General features: G+C 30.1%; 1 long non-coding RNA gene across 1 annotated transcript; it reads right to left on the bottom strand.

Annotated features, from left to right (window-relative positions):
• Positions 1 to 218: 218 nt before the first annotated feature.
• On the bottom strand, positions 219 to 12,067 carry LOC119609354. The gene is made up of 3 exons (XR_005231920.1): positions 11,945 to 12,067; positions 530 to 760; positions 219 to 459 (listed from the first exon to the last, which is right to left on the bottom strand). It is a non-coding gene; the product is annotated as an uncharacterized LOC119609354 (long non-coding RNA).
• Between the last annotated feature and the right edge of the window lie 15,615 nt (positions 12,068 to 27,682).

Below are 27,682 nucleotides of genomic sequence, written 5' to 3'. Positions count from 1 at the left end.
TTAGTTAGTTAGTTAGTTAGTTAGTTAGTTAGTTAGTTAGTTAGTTAGTTAGTTAGTTAGTTAGTTAGTTAGTTAGTTAGTTAGTTAGTTAGTAGTTAGTTAGTTAGTTAGTAGTAGTTAGTTAGTTAATAGTTAAATATCACAATTAAATTGTTAACCTAAAAGTAACATTTTGTTAAAAATAATTTATTCGTAATATGTACTTGTAATAATTTACATTTTCTTGTCATAATTTTTAATATATTAAATATTTCGTTAAAATATGCATTCATTTCTACCCTTAATCAATTTTTCATTACTTTTCGTAGTACTTCTCGTTCTCTATGAATTTCTTTATCTTTACCTTTTCCACATTTATTTAACTTTCTTTTTTCGCACCACCTTCTGTTACTCCCTCCGCTCTAGCAAGCCATCCCCCATGCCATCGGTTCTTTTGTTGTTATCGGGACATGATTTACCCTTAATTTTTGTATTTATACTCCACACTTTTAATTCTTTGTTTATTTATTTATTATTCTTTTTATCTTACATTTTGTTCGTCTTTATTTCTTCCGTTCTTTCTTTCCAGGTGTTCATTTGTCAGTAAAATCAATTTTTGTAAACAAAATCCTGCGCATTGGGAGAAGTCTCTTTTTTTCCGCTTCTCTCTATATGACTTCTGCTATAGTCGATGGTTTTTCCCATTGTTATTTCTTTGTAGCTGTAAGTGTGGAAATAATTTGCCTTTGTATGTGGGTGAGTAGTTATTTGTTGTATAACCCTATATAAAAATACAGATTTCCTGGTTTAGGTTTTTTTATTATTATCGCATATTATCGTAGATATAAGAGACTGTTTTACAGTTAGTTTATATCAGTCTGTTTGTAACATAGCTTTATAAGGGGGGACTGGGGTAGTCAAAGGTTAATTTTGTTAAAATATCAAGAAAATATTAAATAAATTAATTAAATATTAAAATAACCTCCAGTAGAAGGCTTTCATAATAAGTTTAGCTCTTATTCTTGGTAAATTCTAATACGATCTACACATAGGGCTTACAGCGCAAATGCTAATGGGTTTAAATTTTCCAAATATTCTCTCTTGATTGTTATATAAAATGTTCAAGATCAGTCCACCTATCCTGTTAATAAAAATATCGATCTAGAAGGACCTAAGTGACAGCTTTCCGAAATTCTCCTTTAATTTAGAACACATATTCTGATGGTGGGTATATAAGATTCGTGATAGCCGAATATAAAACTCTTAGTTGTTAAAATGTTTGACATGATGGAAAATTGATACATTTTTCATAAAAAGTTGAAGAATGAGAAAACTTGCAGACGGAAAAGGGATTTTTTAAACATACCCACTGACAGCAACAAAATATTACGATTTGTTTATCTGTCTACTTTCCAGGGATCGTTAAGTTTGTTTATATATTTCAATTGATTTTGTTAATTTCTTTAGCTAATAAAGGCGTCAATAAATAATAACAGTCCTCCAAACTAATAACAAAAAACTTAATGACAATTGTTTAGAAATTAAATAGGTGTAATTCTTGAAAAGAAACAACCTTGTTCATAATCGCTAAAAGTATTTATTTATAAATATTTGTATATACTATCCCTCCTAATTAATGTCCCATTATATACACAACAACTATTTTAAAGAAAACGGAAAACAAGTTAAATAAAACTTTTATTTATGTGTCAGTTTTTCATAGTTTCTGTTTAAAGTTCACTTGCCGACGACGACTCCTCCTCCGACTATATTTGTTTAAAAGTTGACATTTAACAATTTGTCGTCTTCGTTATTGTCTGCATACATACTATGAATGTTTGTTTAAACAATAACTTAATTGTTAAAGAAACATTTTTAAGCAAAACATTTTTCCCAAACTTTGCTAGAAATGCAAAAAAAAAAAAAATTAAATGTCAAAGTCATGCATATGTCATGATAAATTTAGAAATGACTACAAACTAAAAGCACTGTTTAGTTAATGTAGAGAAATGAAAGAAAAGTTTTTATTTAATATATTTTATACTAATTATAGGCTAAAAATGACAAAATTTTGCAATGACCAGGTAATTACAATAAATTTAGAATGACGTTTCTATTTACGTTTAGAAAGCGAGTGAAATGTTTGTTGGGTTGTGGAAAAAGTGTTATTCTTTTAACACTAACAACTAATAACAAAATTTCAAAATATAACGACCCGCATCTATAACTAACTAACTAACTAACTAACTAACTAACTAACTAACTAACTACTAACTAACTAACTAACTAACTACTAACTAACTAACTAACTAACTACTAACTAACTAACTAACTAACTAACTAACTAACTAACTAACTAACTAACTAACTAACTAACTAACTAACTAACTAACTAACTAACTAACTAACTAACTAACTAACTACTAACTAACTAACTAACTACTAACTAACTAACTAACTAACTAACTAACTACTAACTAACTAACTAACTAACTAACTAACTAACTAACTAACTAACTAACTAACTAACTAACTAACTAACTAACTAACTAACTAACTAACTACTAACTAACTAACTAACTAACTAACTAACTAACTAACTAACTAACTAACTAACTAACTAACTAACTAACTAACTAACTAACTAACTAACTAACTAACTAACTAACTACTAACTAACTAACTAACTAACTAACTAACTAACTAACTAACTAACTAACTACTAACTAACTAACTAACTAACTAACTAACTAACTAACTACTAACTAACTAACTAACTAACTAACTAACTACTAACTAACTAACTAACTAACTAACTAACTAACTAACTAACTAACTAACTAACTAACTAACTAACTAACTAACTAACTAACTAACTAACTAACTAACTAACTAACTAACTACTAACTAACTAACTAACTAACTAACTAACTAACTAACTAACTAACTAACTAACTAACTAACTAACTAACTAACTAACTAACTAACTACTAACTACTAACTAACTACTAACTAACTAACTAACTAACTAACTAACTAACTAACTAACTAACTAACTAACTAACTAACTAACTAACTAACTAACTAACTAACTAACTAACTAACTAACTAACTAACTAACTAACTAACTAACTAACTAACTAACTAACTAACTAACTAACTAACTAACTAACTAACTAACTAACTAACTAACTAACTAACTAACTAACTAACTAACTAACTAACTAACTAACTAACTACTAACTAACTAACTAACTAACTAACTAACTAACTAACTAACTAACTAACTAACTAACTAACTAACTAACTAACTTAACTAATTAACTAACTACTAACTAACTAACTAACTAACTAACTAACTAACTAACTAACTAACTAACTAACTAACTAACTAACTAACTAACTAACTAACTAACTAACTAACTAACTAACTAACTAACTAACTAACTAACTAACTAACTAACTAACTAACTAACTAACTAACTAACTAACTAACTAACTAACTAACTAACTAACTACTAACTAACTAACTAACTAACTAACTAACTAACTAACTAACTAACTACTAACTAACTAACTAACTAACTAACTAACTAACTAACTAACTAACTAACTAACTAACTAACTAACTAACTAACTAACTAACTAACTAACTAACTAACTAACTAACTAACTAACTAACTAACTACTAACTAACTAACTAACTAACTAACTAACTAACTACTAACTAACTAACTAACTAATTAACTAATTAACTAATTAACTAATTAACTAATTAACTAATTAACTAACTAACTAACTAACTAACTAACTAACTAACTAACTACTAACTAACTAACTAACTAACTAACTAACTAACTAACTAACTAACTAACTAACTAACTAACTAACTAACTACTAACTAACTAACTAACTAACTAACTAACTAACTAACTAACTAACTAACTAACTAACTAACTAACTAACTAACTACTAACTAACTAACTAACTAACTAACTAACTAACTAACTAACTAACTAACTAACTAACTAACTAACTAACTAACTAACTAACTAACTAACTAACTACTAACTACTAACTACTAACTAACTAACTAACTAACTAACTAACTAACTACTAACTAACTACTAACTAACTAACTAACTAACTAACTAACTAACTAACTAACTAACTAACAACTAACTAACTAACTAACTAACTAACTAACTAACTAACTAACTAACTAACTAACTACTAACTAACTAACTAACTAACTAACTAACTAACTAACTAACTAACTAACTAACTAACTAACTAACTACTAACTAACTAACTAACTAACTAACTAACTAACTAACTAACTAACTACTAACTAACTAACTAACTACTAACTAACTAACTAACTAACTAACTAACTAACTAACTAACTAACTAACTAACTAACTAACTAACTAACTAACTAACTAACTAACTAACTAACTAACTAACTAACTAACTAACTAACTAACTAACTAACTAACTAACTACTAACTAACTAACTAACTAACTAACTAACTAACTAACTAACTAACTAACTAACTAACTACTAACTAACTACTAACTAACTAACTAACCTAACTAACTAACTAACTACTACTAACTAACTAACTAACTAACTAACTAACTAACTAACTAACTACTAACTAACTAACTAACTAACTAACTAACTAACTAACTAACTAACTAACTAACTAACTAACTAACTAACTAACTAACTAACTAACTAACTACTAACTTACTAACTAACTAACTAACTACTAACTAACTAACTAACTAACTACTAACTAACTAACTAACTAACTACTAACTAACTAACTAACTAACTAACTAACTAACTAACTAACTAACTAACTAACTAACTAACTAACTAACTAACTAACTAACTACTAACTAACTAACTACTAACTAACTAACTAACTAACTAACTAACTAACTAACTAACTAACTAACTAACTAACTAACTAACTAACTAACTAACTAACTAACTAACTAACTAACTAACTAACTAACTAACTACTAACTAACTAACTAACTAACTAACTAACTAACTAATTAACTAACTAACTAACTAACTAACTAACTAACTAACTAACTAACTAACTAACTAACTAACTAACTAACTAACTAACTAACTAACTAACTAACTAACTAATTAACTAATTAACTAATTAACTAATTAACTAATTAACTAATTAACTAACTAACTAACTAACTAACTAACTAACTAACTAACTAACTAACTAACTAACTAACTAACTAACTAACTAATTAACTAATTAACTAATTAACTAATTAACTAACTAACTAACTAACTAACTAACTAACTAACTAACTAACTAACTAACTAACTAATACTAATTAACTAATTAACTAATTAACTAATTAACTAATTAACTAACTAACTAACTAACTAACTAACTAACTAACTAACTACCTAACTAACTAACTAACTAACTAACTAACTAACTAACTAACTAACTAACTAACTAACTAACTAACTAACTAACTAACTAACTAACTAACTAACTAAATAACTAACTAAGTACAAATGAGGACTTCCCAATGCCAGTATATTGAGTTTAAGCCAGGTATGAGTATTCAAGTCATTTTCTGAAGGGGACGTAATATCAGGGCTTTGACGGTTAATATGTGTTTCTAATGATTGGTATCCAATTATCATATTTATGACTGTTTACCCATTTTTAATACTTTATAAATAGAGAATGTTCAGTCCTATACAGCTCCTGCTGTGTGGTTTTGTCGATCTTCCAACCTTAGCTTTCAAAAAGGGTAAATAACTATTAATAAGGTTTCGGTCAAGTTCCAGTTATTTTTATTGATAACATGAAATAACCTTGGAATACATATACATAATTCTTTTACTTTTACACCCACCCAAACTTTCTCTAACCCTGTTTTTAATTAAATATTTTTTCTTTGTTTCACAAAATTTTGCTTACATTAGATCATTTAACTAAATTAAATCGAATTAAAACGTAAATATAATACGAGTCATACAAAATCCACAATTTCTAAATACACACTGCAATGTCTGTCCAAACATCTAAACAGAAATACGACAAAGTCAGCATAAACAACTCTCATCTTATTACGTCTTGAAATTTTAGTAAAATGTTTATGTTTGTAAACACCAAAAAAAAAACAAAAATTTCAAATTTACAGTGTTGCGAAAAAAATAAAGGCGTTTTGAAAGCATAATACATAAATTCTATGAGCATAGAGTAAACAAATAGAGACGAAACTACAAAGGAAATTTTAAATGAAAAAAAAAGATACTTTTATGTATTTGTAAGAGAAAGAGAGAAAAATGTTGAAATTTTTATTTTGAAACAATGTTTCATCACTTATAATTTTGCTAAATATTTGAACGTTTTTAAACCGTTGACACGTCTCTTAATTTGACTCTAGACTGTAATGACATAAACTGTAACATAGAAAAGACTACGCAATTTTAAGATAGAAATTACCCTCCTCTATTAATCGATTTGATATATGTATGATAAGACGCACTTCATAAAAGAGAAAGAGAGAAATTTTAAAGGGGTGGGGACAGTTTAGTGACCATTCTTATTAGAGTTTATTCGTAATTCAAAAGAAACGTCATTTTATTACAATTTAAGAAAAACTTGTTTACTACTTTGCGTATTTACAAATAAATATTACGACGCTTATTGACTCTATAAGCATTATTTAGTATTTGTAATCAAAATTTAGTTTTGAAATCTGCGCGGTCTTTAAAGTTGTATATTTTATTTATTTAAGGCGTCATTATGTAGTTTCAAAATTTCTAAAAATGGTAAAGGACTACATAAAGTATACACATACATACATATATTCTGTATCCTTATGGCAAATATATTCTAGATCCTTATAGATAACGGAGTCGATTAAGATATGTCTGTCCGTATTACCCCCCAGGGGCGTGTAACCTTAATGAAAGACCCCATCTTGGTGTGGTTGCAATCCCGGGGAAAAAAGGTGCTACCAATACCTCTAGTCTGCCGGGACTAGATGATCAAATGTATTCTCGGCCTTTCCTTGAAATGATTTGACATGGTGTCGAACCGGAGAACCACATTATCTGCTACTACGGGTGGTCAGTTGCCCGCAGGACTTTGTCCTGGCTGATCAGTTGGTTGAGGTTCCACGTAGTGGCTGTGGTTTAAAACCAAATTCGCGGAAGAGAAATTGTCGGTTAAAGGACTGATTTACGGTGCTATCTATAATTCGGATTAAATTGTGCGCTGTTGCCGAAGTCGGATGCCTCACAGAGGGGTGACTGTGGGACTAAGCGTTGGAAATGAGTGGGTGTTAAGTGTATATGATACAGGATGAATGTAGGGGTATACGGATCTTACCCGCCCGTATACCTAGAGTGAGTGTGTCGGATGTTGTTCTCTATGAGGGTGTCGGATGAATGAGAAGTGTGCTGGGTTGAATGATGATGGATGAAAGGTATCTTATACCATTCAATTTTTCTTCCTTGTCTAGGTATGTTCAGGGAAAACTCTGTTTATACCAGATTTACTAAAGTATGTTCTCTGCGAGTAAAAACAAAGTCTTCGACTTGTTATGATGGATTCGTGTTTCGGTCTGCCATCCCATCTGCTTGGTTGTAAACGGAAGTGATGTACCTGATGCTCGAGTACTTGAGCAAAGTGCTTGTACATGGACCGGTAAAACCATGTACAAAAATGTCCATCCGCGTGTAAGATACACAAAGGGGCGTATCGTCACAAAAGCTTGTCCAGTGAAAAAGACCAACGTGAAATTAGGCCAACAAGGCAGGTGTTCACGTAAAGCACATCGACATTCATACGACATCTCACGATGGTGAAGGATATAAAACTTAAGCATGTAGAGCCCGTGTAAATAAAAACCTATAAAATCGGACTTTTTGGTACATTTTCGTTCTTTAAAGGGTACTTTATGAATTTTGTATAATATTGAACCTAGAAACATAATATCAAGTATGTAGAGCCCGAAATAAATTAGAACCTATATCAAGGGACTTTTTGGTACTTTTTTATTCTTTAATTGGTACTTTTTGAGTTTTCTATACTATTGAACCTAGAATTTTGAAATTAAGAATGTAGAGCATGGAGTAAACTTGAACTTTTTGAATCTTTGATAATATTGAACCTAAAACACGCAAAATAAAGATGCAGCATAATTAAAATTTATAAAGCGGAATTTCGAACATTTTGTCGTCATTCAAATGGCACTTTTTTGATTTTCTGAATTATTGAACCTAAAATCATGCATTCTAATGGAATGGAAATTTATAAGACTAAGCTTTTTGGTACTTTATCAATTTTCAATTGATACTGTTTGCGTCTGTTTCTAGATTTAATATTAAATTAAACCTAGAAACAGAATTATACTCCCAGCGTCCTTATTAAATGAAAATCTATAAAAGGGCACCTTATGATATTTTGTCAGTTTTTTCGTTTGTAATAAACGTATTTACTATTTTTATACCCTATACCACTATAGTTTTTATACCCTGTTTTATACCCTACACCACCTAGCCACCATACAACCTTACCTTCCAATTTATATCGGCCTTCGTTTGACTCTAGCCCCCATACAAATCCCCCTTTAAAAAATAACTTAAACGTCCAAAAATTTACTTATGAACATTAGTATCGCGATAAAATTCAGCATCACTAACCTTTATATAAAATTACATCCATCTTCATAATTTGTTGAGGGTCGTCCTATATTTGACCCTAACACCCATATAAAGCCTCTTTTAGAAGTTTAGTTTTTCATCAATAATTAAGGTAAAATTAATTAATTAAAATCGGAATTAAGGTAAAATTCAACTTTAAAATAAGTAATTGTCAAAATATACCCATGGTGTAGGGTATAATATAGTCGGCCATGTCCGACTATACTTTCCTACTTGTTATTTAACATATTAGGGTGAAGGATATATAAGATTCGACACAACAGAATATAGAACTCTTACCTGTTATTTCTATACAATTATGATCCGATATTGCGCATTTTAAGATCGAATTGTCGGTTTTGGCTGAATAATCTTCCTTTGAGTGGATTTCTGAAGAATCTACTATCTTTACACACCTCAATTTAAGAGCAGTCAGTCTATTGAGTATTGACCACGCCCATTCTCCAAAAAAAGTTACCGAAATGTTTTGTTGTGGGCATGGTTATCATAATAATTATATTCGTTTATGTTATCAATTTTAATACATTTTAAAAATTCTTTATAAAATTGACTTACACTTTTTTACTTAAGCATAAATTTGTATACAAAAAGTAGGCGTGTCCTTATTATAACTACCCTTATTTATATACAGCAATTTGATCTTATAAGACATGGTTCAATTTGCCTGTTTTTAAGTTATTGCTTTCTATTTACTCAATAATACCAAAATTAGCATTAGCATAAAAAGTGGGCGTGGGTATTATAAAACCGCCCCTTTTTTGGTGACATAGTACTAACTCTTATTGTAATGTATATACTTAATATTCGGTCTATACTTCAAAAATTTAGCTTTTGTCGGACCAGAATCTGGCTCTGTATAATGTAATTATTGGGCTTTGGATCAATTAATGGCCAAGAATTTTCTTTCCAACAAATTTCTCAGAGGCTGTAATTTAAATTCGAAGGGTAAAAAAACTAAACTAAAAGTTATTGACCTAATTTTTTGTATCTGTACAAAAGCCTATTTTCTTTCATAATGAAATAAAAACTTCTTAGTATTACATATTACGAAATTTTTTAATAGTATATTAAACCGGGAATTACATCAATTATTGCAATTTATTTCTTTTACGGATTTCACATGAAAACATCAACAAAGTGTTTGAATTTTTTTAATTGTTCACATATATAGAAAAAAATATGTATAAAATACAAATAAAACAATGTTATGAAATTAAAACCGGAAAAAAACTATCCCTTGCTATATAATGGGTAAGGCAAATTTAATAGTGTTGGTTCTGGTTATGCTTTCATATTATGGTGAAATTACTCTTTAGAGGTTTGTTAAAAATTTAGTTTGTTTTTCTTTTAAAATGTATATTCTGATTTTTTGTATGATATTGAATAATATATAATATCATAGAACCCTTGTTAATATGATTAACTTTTATTTTATGACCGATTACTGTCTTTTGTCTTTTACAATCTTACCAAAAAATTTCGCAATATTGCATCAGCTTTTTTAGATATAATAAGTATTTGTGTTTTGTTTTAAAAATACGAATGGGTAGGTACTTTTAAAGAATAAAAAATACTTGTTCGAAATAAGGTACTTTATATATAAGAACAGTAGGAGGTAAAACATTAGCATAGACTTTTAAAAGCGACAATTTTTTCAACCTAATAAAGTATATATATTCGGAATCCTTATAGATAGCGTAGACGATTTAGCCATGATCCGAATCTTTAATAACGCTTTCGAACATTTCGGTACATAAATAACGAAAATATGATCAAAATTCCGAAACAACCCATACAAATATTATGTTTTTTCTTCGTTTTTGATTATTAGAATTATTATTTATTGTAAGGGGCGCATAGTGCTCCCATACAAATTTACATTCTAACGGAAAATGAATTTAATGTTAATAACTCCCTCTGGAATATCGGTATCATCACAAAATATGTCAATAGAAAACGTATTACCAGCTAAAACCTGGATCAGTGCATAATTGATCATAGCTCCCATATAAAGTCTAGTTCCGAAAATCAACAAATAGTCATATCGGGACAAAATTTAACACTAATATGTTGTGAACCTATGCAAAATATTCAGCGAAATATTTTTCTGGATCGGCCCATAATTGACCATAACTTGCATATGAAGTCCACTTCCGAAAATCACTAAATCGTAAATAACTCATGAAGTAATATTGATATTGAGATAAAATTATACTCAAATATGTGAAATTAAGTTCTTATCGGCACATAATATCTCCCATATACAGCCCTCTTCTGAATATAAATTATTTTTTCCGATTAGACCCATAATTGGTCATAGTCAATATCCGAAAATCACTTAATCATAAATAATTCACAAATTAATAATGATATCGGGATAAAATTGTACTCGAATGAGGTTTGTATATACATATACTAATCATTCTGTCAAAGTTGTTCCGGATCGGCCCATAATTGGTCACAATTCACATATAAAACCTACTTCCAAAAATCACTTAAATGTTAATGATCTTGAAAAAGAATACTACACGAATATATCGTATATATACTCAAATTATTCAAAGAAATTCATTCTCATTGATGGTGAGAGGTCCCATATTAATGAGGGGCATAACTGCCGTATAAAGCCCACTTCTGAAAATCACTTAAATGTAAATCATCTAAGTATAGAATTCTACACGAATATATTGTCTATATATTTAAATTATTCAGCGAAATTTATTCTTATTAATGATAAGGGATCCCATATATACAACAAACATTTTGCTGCAGTTTTCCACTTCACTGTAAATATTTTCATCATGATCATCAAAACAAATCTTTCATAAATATAGAAAATCTATATGTGGTTTTATTATCTATATGTGTTTTAAAAGAAAGAAGAAAAAAACCAACTGGTTTTAATTTTACGTCAGACATCAGCTGTTCAGATACATACAACTTGGTGTTCTATTATATTCAAGACAAAATCAAAATGATATTGTCGGTATCATATGGAAAAAAACAATGGTTACAAAGGCATAAGTATCTATGTATTTTTTCACATATGTATGTATCTTTTAAACTATAATGAGTTCTTCAATTAACTGCATACAGTGATTGGGACGGATGGAGGGATCTAAATGAACTAAATCATAATAGTTGTTGTTTTCTTCAAAATTGAAAAATGGTCTAGTCTCTAGACTGCATACTCAGCTGACTTAATAAATACTTGTAATTGTTTTCTTTTACCTGTTACTGTTTGTATTTTTGTAGTTCCCCTTAGAGGTGACCAACAAGTGTTTTTCTAAACTGATCTGTGATCTTTTTCTTTTGCAATTTAACAAATGCATGTACATATAATATGTAGAATGTATTGTCCGCTGACTATATGTACTTGATTATAATGTAAAGATTTTATTTATAGACTATATGTACATAACATTTTCAAAATTTATTAAAATATTGAAATATTTTTGTACGTATGTACTATATTTATTTTAAACAAATTATTTTTTTTTAATTTTTTTCAGTGCAGGTGTGTTAGTCGTAAGAATACGTTGTTATATTATTTTTGGCAAATCTTATTTTATTAATTTTCCATCATGAATAGTGAAAACATTTAGTAAACAATTAATTAGATTTATTTAATTTTCTGACACGTTTGGTTCACGTCAATAGATTATACGTCTCACAGTGGTATAGGAAAAAAAAAAAGAGGGAAATAATTCGGTAACTTCTAAACGGTTAATCCGATTTTAATGAAATTTGGTATGCACAAAGAGGAGGTGTTGTCGAGTTTAGGTTTTGAATTTGGAATTTATAGGCCAACCAGGGGCCCGGCGGGGGGTCCTCAAATTAGGATACCTCGGCTATGTTAAATTTTTAAAACGATCCTATTTCTTCATTTGAGTTCCGATTTAAAAAAAATTTCGTATATAGAATCTCCTCATCGAGCACTATAAAAAATGTCGTCGTAGCAGTAAATTATCTCTTATAGTTTAGGAGATATTCGCATTTGAATATTAAAATTTTAAAATTTTTACCGTCCTTACTTTAGTTTTTTTGATAATAGCAGGTCCAAATATTTCCGATTTTCGCCATTTTTTTTATTTGCTTAACAACAAGTTTATATACCAAGCAGTGAAAGAATTATGTAAAAATCATGACTGAGTCCAAAGTTATAGGCATTTAAATTTAAAAAATTAAAAAAAGGCGATTTTTTGTCATTTTTTTGGGAAAAAAGTATCTTTTTCTTTTTAAGTTATCTAAAAAGTTTCTAAGAAGATGTATATAGAATTTATACTTTTTGGAAAGCTGACTTTACATAAAATACGATAAATGAAACAAAACCTAAAAATTTTTGATACCGAGGGGACCAGGTCCATCCAAAAAAACCCTATTTTTTATGGAAAATTAAATTTTGAGCAAAAATTCTCAAATCGCATAGTCGATATCAAATTATAGTGACCTGTTTTATATGACCCAATAAGTTCTTAATCATTTTGTAACGGGTTTCGATAACCCCGCCCCTGGTATGGATATAATAGGCAAAAAACCAAAAAATCCCATTTTTGGGATTTTTTAAAACTTTTTTGGGAATTCCGGGATTTCTAATAAGAAAATTCGAAATTTTTATTTAATTTTGGATTTTGAGTAAAAAAATCTACCTAACTGTAAAATTTCATCAAAAAATATTCATAAATAAAATTTTTATTGCAATTTGAAAAATTTGTATCTTCGCAAAAACTGAATAAAAAACATTTTTTAATTTTTTTTAAAAAAAGTATTCCGCGAATTTTTTAATTTTCAAAAATTATATACAGTTTTGAAAAATAGACAAAATTACCTTTCCATTGATATATAACATGCCTACCTAATGTTTTTTAAGTGACAAATTAATTAGGGAAAACTCAACATCTTTTAGAAAATTTGCCTAGCACTATTATTTTCATCCATAAGGTTAACTCTTAAATTTGTTACATATATGGATGAAAATAATAGTGCTAGGTAAATTTTCTAAAAGATGTTGAGTTTTCCCTAATTAATTTGTCACTTAAAAAACATTAGGTAGGCATGTTATATATCAATGGAAAGGTAATTTTGTCTATTTTTCAAAACTGTATATAATTTTTGAAAATTAAAAAATTCGCGGAATACTTTTTTTAAAAAAAATTAAAAAATGTTTTTTATTCAGTTTTTGCGAAGATACAAATTTTTCAAATTGCAATAAAAATTTTATTTATGAATATTTTTTGATGAAATTTTACAGTTAGGTAGATTTTTTTACTCAAAATCCAAAATTAAATAAAAATTTCGAATTTTCTTATTAGAAATCCCGGAATTCCCAAAAAAGTTTTAAAAAATCCCAAAAATGGGATTTTTTGGTTTTTTGCCTATTATATCCATACCAGGGGCGGGGTTATCGAAACCCGTTACAAAATTATTAAGAACTTATTGGGTCATATAAAACAGGTCACTATAATTTGATATCGACTATGCGATTTGAGAATTTTTGCTCAAAATTTAATTTTCCATAAAAAATAGGGTTTTTTTGGATGGACCTGGTCCCCTCGGTATCAAAAATTTTTAGGTTTTGTTTCATTTATCGTATTTTATGTAAAGTCAGCTTTTCAAAAAGTATAAATTCTATATACATCTTCTTAGAAACTTTTTAGATAACTTAAAAAGAAAAAGATACTTTTTTCCCAAAAAAATGACAAAAAATCGCCTTTTTTTAATTTTTTAAATTTAAATGCCTATAACTTTGGACTCAGTCATGATTTTTACATAATTCTTTCACTGCTTGGTATATAAACTTGTTGTTAAGCAAATAAAAAAAATGGCGAAAATCGGAAATATTTGGACCTGCTATTATCAAAAAAACTAAAGTAAGGACGGTAAAAATTTTAAAATTTTAATATTCAAATGCGAATATCTCCTAAACTATAAGAGATAATTTACTGCTACGACGACATTTTTTATAGTGCTCGATGAGGAGATTCTATATACGAAATTTTTTTTAAATCGGAACTCAAATGAAGAAATAGGATCGTTTTAAAAATTTAACATAGCCGAGGTGTCCTAATTTGAGGACCCCCCGCCGGGCCCCTGGTTGGCCTATAAGGTCCAAATTCAAAACCTAAACTCGACAACACCTCCTCTTTGTGCATACCAAATTTCATTAAAATCGGATTAACCGTTTAGAAGTTACCGAATTATTTCCCTCTTTTTTTTTCCTATACCACTGTGCGTCTTTACACTAAGAGAAAAACTTGGTATATTTGTTTTGTATAACAAAATATAAGGAATGAGATAGTAAGTGCACAATAGTTTGATTATAGTTTGGTCTGTAGTCCAGAATATTTTATAGTCTAGTCTATAGTCTAGTCTATAGTCTAGTCTATAGTCTAGTCTATAGTCTAGTCTATAGTCTAGTCTATAGTCTAGTCTATAGTCTAGTCTATAGTCTAGTCTATAGTCTAGTCTATAGTCTAGTCTATAGTCTAGTCTATAGTCTAGTCTATAGTCTAGTCTATAGTCTAGTCTATAGTCTAGTCTATAGTCTAGTCTATAGTCTAGTCTATAGTCTAGTCTATAGTCTAGTCTATAATCTAGTCTATAGTCTAGTCTATAGTCTAGTCTATAGTCTAGTCTATAGTCTAGTCTATAGTCTAGTCTATAGTCTAGTCTATAGTCTAGTCTATAGTCTAGTCTATAGTCTAGTCTATAGTCTAGTCTATAGTCTAGTCTATAGTCTAGTCTATAGTCTAGTCTATAGTCTAGTCTATAGTCTAGTCTATAGTCTAGTCTATAGTCTAGTCTATAGTCTAGTCTATAGTCTAGTCTATAGTCTAGTCTATAGTCTAGTCTATAGTCTAGTCTATAGTCTAGTCTATAGTCTAGTCTAGGTCTAGTCTATAGTCTAGTCTATAGTCTAGTCTATAGTCTAGTCTATAGTCTAGTCTATATCTAGTCTATAGTCTAGTCTATAGTCTAGTCTATAGTCTAGTCTATAGTCTAGTCTATAGTCTAGTCTATAGTCTAGTCTATAGTCTAGTCTATAGTCTAGTCTATAGTCTAGTCTATAGTCTAGTCTATAGTCTAGTCTATAGTCTAGTCTATAGTCTAGTCTATAGTCTAGTCTATAGTCTAGTCTATAGTCTAGTCTATAGTCTAGTCTATAGTCTAGTCTATAGTCTAGTCTATAGTCTAGTCTAGTCTATAGTCTAGTCTATAGTCTAGTCTATAGTCTAGTCTATAGTCTAGTCTATAGTCCTAGTCTATAGTCTAGTCCTATAGTCTAGTCTATAGTCTAGTCTATCATTCTAGTCTATAGTCCTAGTCTATAGTCTAGTCCTATAGTCTAGTCTATAGTCTCGTCTATAGTCTAGTCTATAGTCTCGTCTAGCTAGTCTATAGTCTAGTCTATAGTCCTAGTCTTATGTCTAGTCTATAGTCTGTCTATAGTCTAGTCTATAGTCTAGTCTATAGTCTAGTCGATAGTCTAGTCTATAGTTCGAGTCTATAGTCTAGTCTATATCTAGTCTATGTCCTAGTCATAGTCTTCCTATAGTCTAGTCTATAGTCTAGTCTATAGTGCTAGTCTAAGTCTAGTCTATAGTCTAGTCCTATAGTCTAGTCTATAGTCAGCTATAGTCTATCTATAGTCTAGTCTATAGTCTAGTCCTATAGTCTAGTCTATAGTCTAGTCTATAGTCTAGTCTATAGTCTAGTCTATAGTCTAGCTGATAGTCTAGTCTATAGGTCTAGTCTATAGTCTAGTCTCTTAGTATAGTCTATAGTCTAGGTCTATAGTCTCGGTCTATAGTTCTAAGTCTATAGTCTAGGTCTATAGGTCTAGTCTAGTCTAGTCTATAGTCTAGTCTATAGTCTAGTCTATAGTCTAGTCTATAGTCTAGTTCTATAGTCTAGTTCTATAGTCTAGTCTATAGTCTAGTCTATAGTTCTAGTCTATAGTCTAGTCTATAGTTCTAGTCTATAGTCTAGTCTATAGTCTAGTCTATAGTCTAGTCTATAGTCTAGTCTATAGTCTAGTCTTATAGTCTAGGTCTATAGTCTTAGTCTATAGTCTAGTCTATAGTCTGTCTCAGTCTAGTCTAGAGTCTAGTCTATAGTCTAAGTTCTATAGTCTAGTCTATAGTTTTTTCTAGTCTATAGTTAGTCTATAGTCTAGTCTATAGTCTAGTCTATAGTCTAGTTCTATAGTCTAGTCTATCAGTCTAGTCTATAGTCTAGTCTATAAGTCTAGTCTTAGTCTAGAGTCTCTAGCTCTAGTCTATCGTTAGTCTATAGTCTAGTCTCATTAGTCTAGTCTATAGTCTAGTCTATAGTCTAGGTCTATAGTCTAGTCTATAGTCTAGTCTATAGTCTAGTCTATAGTCTAGTCTATAGTCTAGTCTATAGGCTAGTCTATAGTCTAGTCTATAGTCTTAGTCTATAGTCTAGTCTATAGTCTAGTCTATAGTCTAGTCTATAGTCTAGTCTATAGTCAGTCTATAGTCTAGTCTATAGTCTAGTTATAGTCTAGTCTATAGTCTAGTCTATAGTCTAGTCTATAGTCTAGTCTATAGTCTAGTCTATAGTCTAGTCTATAGTCTAGTCTATAGTCCTAGTCTATAGTCTAGTCTATAGTCTAGTCTATAGTCTAGTCTATAGTCTAGTCTATAGTCTATAGTCTAGTCTATAGTCTAGTCTATAGTCTAGTCTATAGTCTAGTCTATAGTCTAGTCTATAGTCTAGTCTATAGTCTAGTCTATAGTCTAGTCTATAGTCTAGTCTATAGTCTAGTCTATAGTCTAGTCTATAGTCTAGTCTATAGTCTAGTCTATAGTCTAGTCTATAGTCTAGTCTATAGTCTAGTCTATAGTCTAGTCTATAGTCTAGTCTATAGTCTAGTCTATAGTCTAGTCTATAGTCTAGTCTATAGTCTAGTCTATAGTCTAGTCTATAGTCTAGGCTATAGTCTAGGCTATAGTCTAGTCTATAGTCTAGTCTATAGTCTAGTCTATAGTCTAGTCTATAGTCTAGTCTATAGTCTAGTCTATAGTCTAGTCTATAGTCTAGTCTATAGTCTAGTCTATAGTCTAGTCTATAGTCTAGTCTATAGTCTAGTCTATAGTCTAGTCTATAGTCTAGTCTATAGTCTAGTCTATAGTCTAGTCTATAGTCTAGTCTATAGTCTAGTCTATTCTATAGTCTAGTCTAGTCTATAGTCTAGTCTATAGTCTAGTCTAGTCTATAGTCTAGTCTAGTCTATAGTCTAGTCTAGTCTATAGTCTAGTCTAGTCTATAGTCTAGTCTATAGTCTAGTCTATAGTCTAGTCTATAGTTTAGTCTATAGTTTAGTCTATAGTCTAGTCTATAGTCTAGTCTATAGTCTAGTCTATAGTCTAGTCTATAGTCTAGTCTATAGTCTAGTCTATAGTCTAGTCTAGTCTAGTCTAGTCTATAGTCTAGTCTATAGTCTAGTCTATAGTCTAGTCTATAGTCTAATCTATAGTCTAGTCTATAGTCTAATCTATAGTCTGGTCTATAGTCTAGTCTATAGTCTAGTCTATAGTCTAGTCTATAGTCTAGTCTATAGTCTAGTCTATAGTCTAGTCTATAGTCTAATCTCTAGTCTAGTCTATAGTCTAGTCTATAGTCTAGTCTATAGTCTAGTCTATAGTCTAGTCTATAGTCTAGTCTATAGTCTAGTCTATAATCTAGTCTATAGTCTAGTCTATAGTCTAGTCTATAATCTAGTCTATAGTCTAGTCTATAGTCTAGTCTATAGTCTAGTCTATAGTCTAGTCTATAGTCTAGTCTGTAGTCTAGTCTATAGTCTAGTCTATAGTCTAGTCTATAGTCTAGTCTATAGTCTAGTCTATAGTCTAGTCCATAGTCTACTCTATAGTCTAGTCCATAGTCTACTCTATAGTCTAATATAGTTTATAGTCTAGTCTTTAGACTATTGTCATGGTCCCCAGACTATTGTCATAGATTATGGTCCATATTCTGGGCAATAGTCAAGTCTGTATTCTTTACTATAATCTAGTATGTAGCCTAAAATCTTGATTATTGTTTTGTTAGGATTTTAATCAATTCGGCATGCTCTGTTTTAAATTCGATCAAGTCCCACAGTAATTTTACAAGATTTTTTACAACCAAATATAGTTATGGCTGGATGCTTAAAGAAGAAAAATGTAAATTTAAGCAATTTTCTTAGAATTAACAATTATATTTTTGAAAACGCCCCCATCATATATGAACATAAGCAGCTAGTCGCAGAATTTTTTTATGCATATATACATTCATGTATTCAGTATTAGAATGCAATGTCAGGGTCATTTTGGCATCTTTCGTTCGTGCGCCTTGATAAAACATATACAAAAAACATTTTAATTTATTGTTGTTATTGTTGCTCTAAATGAAAAATGCTTCTAAATGTTACATGACCTTAAGTGAAAGTCATTTCCCTCTTCAGATTTTTTTTATTTGCAAAACTGCTAAATAAAAACCAAAAACAGACAAATAACAAAAATCCCACCAAAAATTGTTTTTCGCTTTTGTCTTCTCACCTAGTTCAAGGTTTATTGTTTGAATATAAAAGAAAATTTAGAAAATAATTTAATTTAAATGAAAAATGTAATTATAAATTTTGTAAAATTTTAAATCTAAATTTGCCAGTAAATTTTAACAAATTCGTGTTTTCGTTTATCTAAGGTGTGTCATAATTCATTCATTCTTGATGTTGTTTTTATACATTATTTTTTGAATATATTTAAATTATCTTTTAAACATATAGAAAATATTTGGCTTAATGCCAAATAATGTTACAATAAATTATATTGTTGTCTTTCTTTTTAATGAGCATATCTTAATATGTTATAAAATAATAAAAATAAGATTTTTTTAGGAGCGTGAATGGTACGCCCGACAAACATTCATATGTGTACTTTCACAGTGTAATGGTCTAAATAGTAGATTTATTAAAATATTGTAAATACAATAAATACAATACATACTATAGTCTTTATTCCGGACTATAATTTCTTATATAGTCTGAATTATAGACTAGTCTATAGTCTGAACTAAAGTCTAGGCTATAGTCTGAACTATAGTCTAGGCTATAGTCTGAACTATAGTCTAGTCTATAGTCTGAACTATAGTCTAGGCTATAGTCTGAATTGTAGTGTAGGCTATAGTCTGAACTATAGTCTAGGCTGTAGTCTGAACTATAGTCTAGGCTATAATCTGAACTATAGTCTAGGCTATAGTCTGAACTATAGTCTAGGCTATAGTTTGAACTATAATAGAGGCTATGGTTTGAACTTTAGTCTAGGCTGTAGTCTGAAATATAGATTATAGTATAGGCTATAGTCCGAACTATAGCCTAGGCTGTAGTCTGAACTATAGTCTGAACTATAGTCTAGGCTATAGTCTGAACTATAGTCTAGGCTATTGTCTGGGCTATAATCTGAACTATAATATAGGCTATAGTCTGAACAATAGTCTAGGCTGTAGTCTGAACTATAGATTATAGTATAGGCTATAGTTTGAACTATAGTCTAGGCTATAGTCGGAACTATATTCTAGGCTAAAGTCTGAACTATAGTCTAGGCTATAGTCGGAACTATATTCTAGGCTATAGTCTGAACTATAGTCTAGGCTGTAGTCTAAACTGTAGATTATAGTATAGGCAATAGTCTGAACTATAGTCTAGGCAATAGTCTGAACTATAGTCTAGGTTATAGTCTGAACTATAGCCTAGTCTGGACTATTGTCTAGCCTATAAACTGGACTACAGTCTATTCCATACTCCAGCTTATACATTAGTCTATAGTTTAGACTATAGTCTAGTCGGTAGTCCATAGTTTGAACTATAGTCTAGGCTATTTTCAGAGCTAAGGTCTAGTCTATAGTATGCAGTCTGGACTATTTTCTAATTCTAATTCAATCTAATATGTAGTTTTGACTATATTCAAGTCTAAAGTCTGTACTAATATCTAGTCTATAGTCTGGACTATAGTCCGATCTAGAGTCTAGCCTATAGCCATAGTCTGGATTATAGTCCATATATTGACTATAGCTATGGTCTATGGTCTGAACTATAGTCTCTTATATAGTCTGGTTTATAAACTATTCTAGAGTCTGGACTATAGGCTATTCTAGAGTCTAGACTGGGGCTACTTGAAATTTATAAAAAAAACAAAAACAAACACCCTAATTTTAAAAATAATTATTCACATTTTTTTAATACTTTGATACATTTTTGCACTTGTTTTTAATAATATTTGCATATAATTTCCTGTTGGATTCGAAGAATGTTCTAAATTTGAAATCATGAAACTGTGAAGCATAAAACAACAACAAAAAACAATAAAAATAATAACCAACTATTATACCAAAAAAAAACTTAAAACATTGACAACTAAAATAAACAAAACGATGGTTGGTTGCACATAAATTGTGATAAAAACCGAAAAGAATACAAACTGCAATTTTAAATAAATTGTATTTAAAAAGTAAACTCACCTTCTTTTTCAAAATGAAAAATATACAAAAAATACTTCCGCTTAGAAGTCTGCGATAAAAATTAGCCGATGTTTGTTTGGATTATTTTAAATAATTTTATCAAAAAAAATATTGATTTAAGAAAACATTTGTATTAGTATTTTGTTGGATTCTTCAAATTACCGTTGTATGCGAAAATATTTAAGGATTTGCCTGTATAGATTTTTACTTTGTACATTAATGGGCATTTTTTTTCAGACAGACAAAGTTCGTTCCAGTCCTACTCCAAAAAGGAAGTAAAGTGTTTTATTTCTGCTGGCGAAGGAGTTTTTTGTTATTACTTCTTTCTTAACCAAAAAAAAAACAGTACAAAATCCTATAATTACACACATACTAATGGCTCATTCTTCCTCTCCATTAAATGCATTTGTTTACTTCTTTACTCTCTGTCTTCTTGCAATTGTTTTTTTTTTCTATATTGTACTTTGTTTTTTGTATAGGGGTTTGTTGGGCTATTATATTTTCTTGTGTTTCTTTTATTTTATTTTTTTTCAATTTTGTGTTTGTATCTCTCAGCTGACTTTTGTTTGTATACAAAAATCATATTGTATGAGTTCATTTTTATTATATTTATTATTCTCTCTGTTCATTTGGTTTATTTTTTTTTGTTTTTTTATATGAGGTTCATTTTACCCTACACTAAGATGTGGTTTGTAACATATGTCTATAGTCTATGTAAAGTCTATATTCTAGTTTATAGTCTAGTATATGTATAATATAGTCTAGTCTCTAATCTAGTCTATAGTCTAGTCTATATTCTAGTCTATATTCTAGTATATGGTCTAGTCTATAGTCTAGTCTATAGTCTAGTCTATAGTCTAGTCTATATTCTAGACTGGTCTAGTCTATCGTCTAGTCTATAGTCTAGTCTATAGTCTAGTCTATAGTCTAGTCTATAGTCTAGTCTATAGTCTAGTCTATAGTATAGTCTAGTCTATAGTCTAGTCTATAGTCTAGTCTAAAGTCTAGTCTATAGCTAGTCTAAGTCTAGTCTATAGTCTAGTCTATAGTCTAGTCTATAGTCTAGTCTATAGTCTAGTCTATAGTCTAGTCTATAGTCTAGTCTATAGTCTAGTCTATAGTCTAGTCTATAGTCTAGTCTATAGTCTAGTCTATAGTCTAGGCTATAGATAGTCTAGTCTATCAGTCTAGTCTTATAGTCTAGTCTATAGTCTAGTCTATAGTCTAGTCTATAGTCTAGTCTATACTAGTCTTAGTCTATAGTCTAGTCTATAGTCTAGTCTATAGGCTAGTCTATAGTCTAGTCTATAGTCTAGTCTATAGTCTAGTCTATAGTCTAGTCTATAGTCTAGTTCTATAGTCTAGTCTAGTCTAGTCTAGTCTATAGTCTAGTCTATAGTCTAGTCTATAGTCTAGTCTATAGTCTAGTCTATAGTCTAGTCTATAGTCTAGTCTATAGTCTAGTCTATAGTCTAGTCTATAGTCTAGTCTATAGTCTAGTCTATAGTCTAGTCTATAGTCTAGTCTATAGTCTAGTCTATAGTCTAGTCTATAGTCTAGTCTATAGTCTAGTCTATAGTCTAGTCTATAGTCTAGTCTATAGTCTAGTCTATAGTCTAGTCTATAGTCTAGTCTATAGTCTAGTCTATAGTCTAGTCTATAGTCTAGTCTATAGTCTAGTCTATAGTCTAGTCTATAGTCTAGTCTATAGTCTAGTCTATAGTCTAGTCTATAGTCTAGTCTATAGTCTAGTCTATAGTCTAGTCTATAGTCTAGTCTATAGTCTAGTCTATAGTCTAGTCTATAGTCTAGTCTATAGTCTAGTCTATAGTCTAGTCTATAGTCTAGTCTATAGTCTAGTCTAAACTATAGTCTATAGTCTAGTCTATAGTCTAGTCTATAGTCTAGTCTATAGTCTAGTCTATCGTAGTCTATAGTCTAGTCTATTAGTCTAGTCTAAGTCTAGTCTATAGTCTAGTCTATAGTCTGTCTATAGTCTAGTCTATAGTCTAGTCATAGTCTAGTCTATAGTCTAGTCTATAGTCTAGTCTATAGTCTGTCTATAGTCTAGTCTATAGTCTAGTCTATAGTCTAGTCTATAGTCTAGTCTATAGTCTAGTCTATAGTCTAGTCTATAGTCTAGTCTATAGTCTAGTCTATAGTCTAGTCTATAGTCTAGTCATGTAGTCTAGTCTCGTCTAGTAGTCTAGTCTATAGTCTAGTCTATAGTCCTAGTCTATAGTCTAGTCTATAGTCTAGTCTATAGTCTAGTCTATAGTCTAGTCTAGTCTAGTCTAGTCTAGTCAGTCTATAGTCTAGTCTATAGTCTAGTCTAGTCTAGTCTATAGTCTAGTCTATAGTCTAGTCTATAGTCTAGTCTTAGTCTAGTCTAGTCTAGTCTATAGTCTAGTCTAGTCTAGTTAGTTCTATAGTCTAGTCTAGTCTAGTCTATAGTTATAGTCTATTAGTCTAGTCTATAGTCTAGTCTATAGTCTATGTCTAGTCTATCTATAGTCTAGTCTATAGTCTAGTCTATAGTCTAGTCTATAGTCTAGTCTATAGTCTAGTCTATAGTCTAGTCTATAGTCTAGTCTATAGTCTAGTCTATAGTCTAGTCTATAGTCTAGTCTATAGTCTAGTCTATAGTCTAGTCTATAGTCTAGTCTATAGTCTAGTCTATAGTCTAGTCTAGTCTATAGTCTAGTCTATAGTCTAGTCTATAGTCTAGTCTATAGTCTAGTCTATAGTCTAGTCTATAGTCTAGTCTATAGTCTAGTCTATAGTCTAGTCTAGTCTATAGTCTAGTCTATAGTCTAGTCTATAGTCTAGTCTATCTAGTCTATAGTCTAGTCTATAGTCTAGTCTATAGTCTAGTCTATAGTCTAGTCTAGTCTAGTCTATAGTCTAGTCTAGTCTAGTCTAGTCTAGTCTATAGTCTAGTCTAGTCTAGTCTAGTCTAGTCTATAGTCTAGTCTAGTCTAGTCTAGTCTAGTCTAGTCTAGTCTATAGGCTAGTCTATAGTCTAGTCTATAGTCTAGTCTATAGTCTAGTCTATAGTCTAGTCTATAGTCTAGTCTATAGTCTAGTCTATAGTCTAGTCTATAGTCTAGTCTATAGTCTAGTCTATAGTCTAGTCTATAGTCTAGTCTATAGTCTAGTCTATAGTCTAGTCTATAGTCTAGTCTATAGTCTAGTCTATAGTCTAGTCTATAGTCTAGTCTATAGTCTAGTCTATAGTCTAGTCTATAGTCTAGTCTATAGTCTAGTCTATCTATAGTCTAGTCTATAGTCTAGTCTATAGTCTAGTCTATAGTCTAGTCTATAGTCTAGTCTATAGTCTAGTCTATAGTCTAGTCTATAGTCTAGTCTATAGTCTAGTCTATAGTCTAGTCTATAGTCTAGTCTATATTCTAGTCTATAGTCTAGTCTATATTCTAGTCTACAGTCTACTATTTATATTCTAACCATCATCATTTTCTGAGTGTATTCTTTGCACTCTAATTTGCTTAATTTAACACTCTCGTACCTTTGCAAAAAATTTCCCTTTCATTAAACATATTTTTCATTCTATAGCACGTTCTTTTATGCTAAAAACTAAAAATAGGTTTATTGTTTTTTATCTATATCTAAATAAAAATTTCCTTTGCATAAATCTCTTGTTATACACATTCATACTAGGTATATGTCTAAAATCAATTGTTCCGCCACTAGTCCCTTAATAAACTCAAAGAGCATGCGTCAAGTATGTATTTTTAAGTTTTATTATTTTGTTTTCTACTTTAGCGAGTCTCACTTCCTGGATTCATTCAATTTTGTAGGAAAGGTACAAAGAGGTTGTTCAACACAACACAGGTTTCTTTTTTTAATTTGGCTGGTCATTGGTTTCATTATGCTGAAGTTGTTTTTGTTACTGGGTCAATTGTCTGCATCAATTGATAAGATAGACACCCAACGACCGATAAACTGGTGTTATTGCGTTGATTAAAGCAGCAGTATTTTTAGTAGAGTTCTACATTTTATTTAATGAATGCAGCAGAGGGTATTTTTCATTTGGATTTAATTTCATTTGTGTTTAAGGGTTGATGTTGATACATTTTAGATACATTACTATGGATACATACATATGTATGTATCTATGTGAGTATTTGATTAGGTATATGGACAAATTTGAAAAATTTATATGCATATGTTTGAGGTGCCTATGGCTGTTATTTCTTTTCTAAGGGTATAAATTATTTGGTTTAAAAACCTAAATTGATTAAAAAGAAAATAATCTATAGTCTAGTCTATAGTCTAGTCTATAGTCTAGTCTATAGTCTAGTCTATAGTCTAGTCTATAATCTAGTCTATAGTCTAGTCTATAGTCTAGTCTATAGTCTAGTCTATAGTCTATTCTATAGTCTAGTCTATAGTCTAGTCTATAGTCTAGTCTATAGTCTAGTCTATAGTCTAGTCTATAGTCTAGTCTAGTCTAGTCTATAGTCTAGTCTATAGTCTAGTCTATAGTCTAGTCTATAGTCTAGTCTATAGTCTAGTCTAGTCTAGTCTATAGTCTAGTCCATAGTCTAGTCCATAGTCTAGTCTATAGTCTAGTCTATAGTCTAGTCTATAGTCTAGTCTATAGTCTAGTCTATAGTCTAGTCTATAGTCTAGTCTATAGTCTAGTCTATAGTCTAGTCTATAGTCAAGTCTATAGTCAAGTCTATAGTCTAGTCTATAGTCTAGTCTATAGTCTAGTCCAACGGTTCCCAAATGGGGGTCCGCGGACCCCTAGTGGTCCGTAGTAAAATCCTAGGGGGTCCGCGAAGACGAACGAAAAAAACCATGATTAAACAATATTCTGCTTTTATATGTATGTACAAATATCTCCAATTTTTGTGCAATAATCCCAAATTTTTTGGTGACTTTTTGAATTTTATTTTTTCGGTTGTTTATCAGGAAGAAGCTAGGCCCTACAAATTTATTGTATAACTTTTATAAATTAAAGTATTGCGTGATTTGTAATTTTTATTTCCTGTATATGTACTGAAATAATGGTTTTTATTTCAGACAAATAATACTCTGCCTTACAATTAAATTAGGGATACTGGTATTCCGGAGTATGAAGTTCAATTCAAAGACAAGCTTATTACAGATTTAAGTTTATCAAATTGTAAGCAAAAGTGTTCTTGTTTGAAAGGACTAAAATTATATATTTCCAAAACAGAGGTGACTCTTTATGCATCTCTTTATAAATATTCCAATCCGACGTGATACACAGATTTTAACTTGATTTTGTCGACCAATACATATTATTAAATTAACATCAGAAAATCCATAGCGTTTCGCGTAAATATGTAGCCAAAAACCATGAAGTAAAATAATTCGTTGGTATTTTAAAATTCAAATTTAAGTTCCAAATTCACAGTACTTTAACAAAGAGTTCAAATCATATATTATGCGAATAACGCATTCCGCAACAACATAGAAGAAGTCCAACTTTCTTATATTATTTTCCCGAAAACTTAGCTCACTTACTCAGTTCACCCTTTGCAATCGCAACAAATTTTTGAAACGTGACTCCTTAAGCACATGTGACAATATTTGATAAAGAAACCTTTTCGCTACCTTGAAGAAAAATGAACATGAAAGATCTCACGATCATAAAATTAAACATCATGTTAACATATCAACAAAGAAGTCATTCTATCTTCAAAACATGCAATTGAAAACCTATCTGAAATATTATGTATTCTCAATGTACGGGAATATTTTATAGATATGACATCTCTACATTTATTAGACCTAGGAATTAATGAACTAGGTCAATTTTCGGATGGACAATTATTTAGAACAATAAGATATCAAAATATGTATGGGGGTCCGCGAAATTAAATAAGTTCTTCAAGGGGTCCGCGAAGTAAAAATCGATGGGAACCGCTGGTCTAGTCTATAGTCTAGTCTATAGTCTAGTCTATAGTCTAGTCTATAGTCTAGTCTATAGTCTAGTCTAGTCTAGTCTATAGTCTAGTCTATAGTCTAGTCTATAGTCTAGTCTATAGTCTAGTCTATAGTCTAGTCTATAGTCTAGTCTATAGTCTAGTCTATAGTCTAGTCTATAGTCTAGTCTATAGTCTAGTCTATAGTCTAGTCTATAGTCTAGTCTATAGTCTAGTCTATAGTCTAGTCTATAGTCTAGTCTATAGTCTAGTCTATAGTCTAGTCTATAGTCTAGTCTATAGTCTAGTCTATAGTCTAGTCTATAGTCTAGTCTATAGTCTAGTCTATAGTCTAGTCTATAGTCTAGTCTATAGTCTAGTCTATAGTCTAGTCTATAGTCTAGTCTATAGTCTAGTCTATAGTCTAGTCTATAGTCTAGTCTATAGTCTAGTCTATAGTCTAGTCTATAGTCTAGTCTATAGTCTAGTCTATAGTCTAGTCTATAGTCTAGTCTATAGTCTAGTCTATAGT

This window comes from Lucilia sericata, unplaced genomic scaffold (genome assembly GCF_015586225.1).
Source record: "Lucilia sericata isolate MDLA Ls3-8-SP2 unplaced genomic scaffold, ASM1558622v1 Contig000962F_arrow, whole genome shotgun sequence".
NCBI classification, from domain to species: Eukaryota; Metazoa; Arthropoda; class Insecta; order Diptera; family Calliphoridae; genus Lucilia; species Lucilia sericata.
Note: the sequence above shows the minus strand (reverse complement) of the source record. Positions and strands in the feature narration are given on the sequence as shown.